The sequence below is a fragment of the Nelumbo nucifera genome, chromosome 3 (assembly GCF_055504915.1).
Source record: "Nelumbo nucifera cultivar China Antique chromosome 3, China Antique-T2T, whole genome shotgun sequence".
Taxonomy (NCBI): Eukaryota; Viridiplantae; Streptophyta; class Magnoliopsida; order Proteales; family Nelumbonaceae; genus Nelumbo; species Nelumbo nucifera.
In genome coordinates, this window is record NC_142651.1 from 72,238,269 (window position 1) to 72,244,268 (window position 6,000).

Genomic DNA, 6,000 nt, shown 5'->3' on the forward strand with positions numbered 1-6,000 from the left:
GCTATCATCGATCTCGTCGGGTTACAGATCGAAATAAATCGGCAATAGGACAAAAAACGAGGGAGGTGTTTTTACCTTTCTCAATGTTGCCTTTATAGATACTTGATGGAGGTCGTTCTTGAGAGATGCAGCACCTTCAGAGCTCGATTCAGCCTGGTATGGCAGTTTGGGAGTAGGATGTTCGGCTGTTACAAGGCACTCAAACCTCTATATAGGGAGTTGAGCGCCGAAAAGAACCCATAACGCAGAATCGGTGAAAGCTTAATCACGCCCCCAACCATAGTTACTTCTACCCCGGTGAAGAAGAAGAATTTGCAAGGGCGGCAATGGTGGCGGACCTGGATTTGACAGCGAAAAAACCCTACCCAGAACAGGGTTTCAAGCAATGAAAAGAATAAGAAGAAATTGCAGGGGCAGCAATGCTGGCGGACCTGGATTTCACAGAGAAAAAAACCCTACCCAAAACAGGGTTTGAAGCAACGAGAAAGTCGGAGTGAAATGGGAGAGAGAAGAAGAAGAAGAAGAGGGAGGGGTGAACGCCGATGGAGAGGTTGCCGGTGGTGGACCGGCGGTTGCTGTCATCTTTAGTGACAATGGCAGTGTGCTCTGGTTCGGTTTAGTTTTAGAAAACCGGGCCGGACCGCCGGTTCGTCTATATCCAAAATCGGATTGAAAAAAAACCGGCCAAACCGATTTGACAAAAAAACTAAGGGGATGTTTGGAACCATGACTGTTTTTTAAAAAAAATGATGCCACGTTGGATCCACATAGGCGTTTCAACAAATGCCCATGTATCTCATTATTTGGTTCACCCGATTATTAAAAAATCTGGCTTGCCTCGAAAATCAGGACCCCACCAATGCATGAAATGCCAAATTTGGTGCTTCATGCATCGATGAACTATTTCCCCCAACGGGGTTGATTGATGTGTATCCTATATGGTGCTTATCTGTCAATACATACACGAAAAACAATGATAAAAATCACATTATCAAACAGTATAGTGTTGCTTACTGCCTACAAAACATTCTTTTGTAAAAAAATAGATTTTAAAAGCATGGGCATTTTCAACTAAAAAATTTAAGTGTTTCAAATAAATAATTTCGAATGCTTTAAAACTTTATCAAATTAAAATGGATTTGGGATGCTAGACCGAAGGTCCCGATAAAAAATAGTTAATTTTCTTGTTTTAAGATTAAAGGCACGTTCATTCAACTTTCAACAAGATTGCATATCAAAATGGAGTATCGACCTTAGGAGGTGATACCCAAGTTTTGGAAACATGTTATTAAGTCGGTAGCAAGTTTGTGAGCTAATTGATTACAATCTCGATACGGAAAGAGAAAAACGAGACAGCAAAGATCTGCACCATATGGTATAATCTTTAATGAAAGTCTTGGTGGGAATTGAGCAAATTCACAATAATTCTTCAATCACTCTCAAGATGTAAAGCTTGTAAACCCAAACTTGAGCCATCAATAATCCTTCCATAATGGCAAGAGATTTCGTTTCTTCCCTATAATAGGAAGCAGCCTGAATTAATATTTCTAATTTTATGGTTTTAATATTTTACATTCATTATAATAGTTGGTTCTTTCTTGTAAGACCACAAGCATGCACATGCTTATCAAAAAAAAGCATTCACATGTAGGGGTGAGCAAAAAAAACTGAAAAACTGAATCGATCAAAAATCCGACAGTTTCAGTTTGGTTTCGGTTAACCATTTAAGAAAATCGGTGACTAACCGAACCAACCGATATATATACAGTAATATATATTTATTATAATATTATTGATGTCTCATTGTGACACTAGCAAGTACACATCGTTCAAGTAATAAAGTAGTGAATAAAGTATCGTTACCACGAGGATTTAGGAAACAATTACCAATACTAAATTGGGAACTTCTTATCTGATCAACAATAAATCAAAACTTTATTCAAAAGCTAAAAATCCTAAACTAAAATCTATCTAAATTATTGGCCCAATTGCCTTCAATTCAGGTTAGAAGAGTAAACAGTTAATATTAATCTCAGAATTCAGCAATCAATCAAATTGAATCATTCGAATAGATTGTGATTGAGCCTTGGTTTGGTATAACCCCAAGGTCATGAACAGCCTCTCTCAAGCGCATGTTCATCCTATGCATGAGTGACGGTTCTTCTATCTCTACCAAAAATCTAATCATTCATGCATACAATTCTTCAAATACATCTAACGCATCAATTCAATTCTGAATTGATCACCAACTGAATTGTGCAAGTTATCTCTAACCCTGCATGCAATTTAGTTCTTGAATAGTTTATCTGAATTCCTAGAGTCTTTCTCAAGCACTCTAAGAATTCCAAGCTTAGATCAATTCGTCCAATCTAAAAATTTGCAGATCTGAATTTTTTTCTCCCTCTTCCATTCTTTCTTGATGTAATTAAGTTTGTAAAATTTCAGATCAGCGATCAATTTCTTTTTGATTCATTTGAATGTGTGAATTGTTCTTGAAGTTTCTTGAATAGGGGTTAATTGTAGATCAATTCAGCCAATTAAATTTTCAAAACTCATATATGAAATTTCAGATCTGAGATTTCAAGATCTAAATTGCTTGAAAGAGAATTCAGATCTGCAAATTTTCAGATTGGCCGAATTGATCTAAGCTTGAAATTCTTAGAGTGCTTGAGAAAGACTCTAGAAATTTAGATATACTATTCAAGAACTGAATTGCATGCAAGGTTAGAGATAACTTGCACAATTTAGTTGGTGATCAATTCAGATTTGAATTGATGCCTTAGAAGTGTTTGAAGAAATGCATGCATGAATGATTAGATTCTTGCTAGAGATAGAAGAACCGTCACTCATGCATAGGATGAATATGCGCTTGAGAGAGGTTGTTCATGACCTTGGGGTTATACCAAACCAAGGCTCAATCACAATCTATTTGAATGATTCAATTTGATTGATTGCTAAATTCTGAGATTAATATTAACTGTTTACTCTTCTAACCTGAATTGAAGGCAATTGGGCCAATAATTTAGATAGATTTTAGTTTAGGATTTTTAGCTTTTGAATAAAGTTTTGATTTGTTGTTGATCAGATAAGAAGTGCCCAATTTAGTATAGGTAATTGTTTCCTAAATTCTCATGGGAACGATACTTTATTCACTACTTATTACTTGAACGACGTGCACTTGCTAGTGTCACAATGAGTCACACCAGAGAACTCCTAATGGGATTAGGAGGTTTCTTAATCACTAAGAAAGAAAGGGGAGAAACCCTAATTCGAATGACAAGAATTCGAACCTTAAGGAAATTCGCAGAGAATACTCTGCAATTAGAGATTGGATCTCAAATAAACCCTAGAGAGGTGAAAGCAGTTCACTACCTTCTTCTCTAGTCTTCTCCTCCAACAGTCGCCACCATCTACTACCAGTTCGATATCTCTGTGAGGGAAAAGATCAAGAAAGCTTCTTGATATCAGTCTTTGCTGAAAAGATTGATCGTGTGTAGTGCTCATTGCTTCCATCGAGTTCTTCATAAGGACCCGGTTCGTGGGATGAACACTACTGGTTCTGCTCCATCATCACTGTGTCATCTTCAGTGGGAGCGGTTCTTGGAAGTTTCTTTGGGCGTGAACACTGACATTGGGAGATACTATTTCTTCAGATCATGTATATCCTTTCCCTTCTCTTTTGGTTCAGATCTGGTTCGGTTTTGGTTCAAGTCAGATCCTTGAATACTGTATTCTAAATTTAGGGAATATGATTGTCAGTTGGAAGAAATGTAAGAAATTTTTTGAAATTCGCCCACCCATTTTGCACCCTTTTGGCGTCCATATGATGGATCTTACCATTCTTTCAGAACTACCACAAAATAGCAGACAAAACTCTTTTGTCCTCCGAAGGTAATTTGAGTATGTTCTTTACAGTAGTCCAATGCTTCTGTCCTAGGTTTGACTAGTATCTACTTACTACACTCACAGCCTGAGCAGTGTCTGGCCGACTGCACAATATGCCATTCATGATGCTCTCTACGACTAAGGCATAGGAAACTTCTTTCATGCCCTCAATCTCCTCAAGAGTCTTGGGAGACATACCCTTGGAGAGAGTGACTCCGTGTTTGAAAGAGACAAATCCCTTCTTGAAGTTCTCCATATTGTATCTTTTGACAATCTTATTAATGTAAGTAAACTGGGATAATCCTATTATCCTTTTCGATCTATCTCTATAGAGTCGAACTCCCAAGATGTAGGAGGCTTCTCCAAGATCTTTCATGGAGGATTATTGCGAAAGCCATACCTACACCATAGTTAACATTTCTACATCATTCCCAATGAGTAGAATATTGTCTACATACAGAATCAAGAACATAACATTATCTTCCATTGATTTCCTGTAAACACAGGGCTCATTCGGATTCTCCTCAAAGTGAAAACTGTTTGATGGTGGAGTCAAATTGGATGTTCCAACTTCTTGAAGCTTGCTTAAGTCCATAGATGGATCGATTAAGTTTACACCATGTGTTCCTGACCTCCATCAATGAAATCTTGCGGCTGCTGCATATAGATATCTTCAGTAAGATCTCTATTCAAGAACGCAGTTTTGACATCCATTTGCCAAATCTCATAGTCCTAGTGTGCTGCTACAGCTAGCAGGATCCATAAAGATTTAAGCATGGCCACCAGTGAAAAGGTTTCCTCATAATCGATTTCCTCTTTCTGAGTGTACCCTTTCGCTACAAGACGAGATTTGTAGGTCTCAACCTTTCCATCAGAGCCCTTTTTCGTCTTGTAGATCCATTTTCAACCAGTTGCTTTGACCCTAGGGGGGTCTACGAGAGTCCAGACCTTTTTGGTTTTCATTAAGTCCATCTCGGCTTTAATGGCATCTACCCACTTTAGGGAATCTATATCCAACAAAGCTTCCATATAAGTCCGGGGATCTTCCTCACTGATCGTGGCTTCCATCAAGTAACTTTCTTGATCATAGTCACAACGAATTAGAGGTCTAGAATACTGGGGTAGACCTTCTAAGTTAGGTGTTATCTGGAACGTGTGAGACATCTGCCATTAATCTTGAGCTCTCCTCATCAAGAACAATTTCCTGATGATGATTGTCTTGGATGTAATTGAAGGGAAGGGAGATCTATCATATGGATGGCCGAACCAGGCAGGGTGGCTGGGCAAAATTTCAAAAATTTTCTTTCTCCCTTCTAGGAATCATATTCCCAATTTTAGAAAAATTGCATTTTTCAAGGATCGTTCCTAAAGCAAACCGGATTAGATCTGGAACCAAAATAAAGGGAGGGCTATACCTGATACGGAATCCACAAACGTGTTCATGCCCAAAGAGGGTACCAAATCCTGCCTCTAATGAAGATGGCGTAGCTTGAGGTGAAGCAAGATCAGCAATGCAGTCCTTCAGCAAGAATTGCAATCCTTTGGCAAGGATCAAGCAAGGGAGATGAACACGAATTCAGATCTGATTTTTTTTTTTGCAAAAATCAGAATCAAGATCCAATCTTGAGCAGTCCAAGAATGGAGTTCGAACAAGGTATATGGCAGCAAGAGCAGAAGGAGGAGGAGAACTGTAAGCAGTGTGTAACTTTTTAGCAGTTCGCTCTCCTTTATTTAAATAGAACTTTAAGAGCTTATCTCCCAATCTGATTAGGAGTTTCCTAATCTAAGTCTCTATTTGGATCTAGACTCATTAAGCGGATAAGACTTATCCTCTTATCCTTATCTACTGATCCAAACCCATATTTAAACCCAAATTCGCCCATATTGATTAATCATATAAATCTTGGGCCCTAGGCCCATTAAGTAAGTGGGCCCTAGGCTTAAAGGGATCAACTCCTAATCCCATAAGGAGTGGCTCATCAAAATCATATTTGGATCAGAAGTCCCTTTAAGTGATAAGGGATAACACCTATTTTATTTGTAGATTAGATCAACCCTCTCCTAATCCTATTAGGAGGCTCCTAAATCTAAATCTTATTTAAATCTTGGACTCTC

General features: G+C 38.2%; 1 protein-coding gene across 3 annotated transcripts in view; it reads right to left on the reverse strand.

The window, feature by feature from the left end:
* The window catches only part of LOC104589711 (B3 domain-containing protein Os04g0386900-like), a 61,420-nt gene extending 60,839 nt beyond the window's left edge, over window positions 1–581 (reverse strand). The window contains exon 1 of one of the 3 annotated variants that reach the window (XM_088899904.1): window positions 76–581. The gene's annotated coding sequence lies outside the window, so the exon portion shown is untranslated. The remainder of the gene's footprint in view (window positions 1–75) is intronic. The other 2 variants (XM_088899903.1, XM_010248118.3) reach the window with 2 other exon arrangements.
* Between the last annotated feature and the right edge of the window lie 5,419 nt (window positions 582–6,000).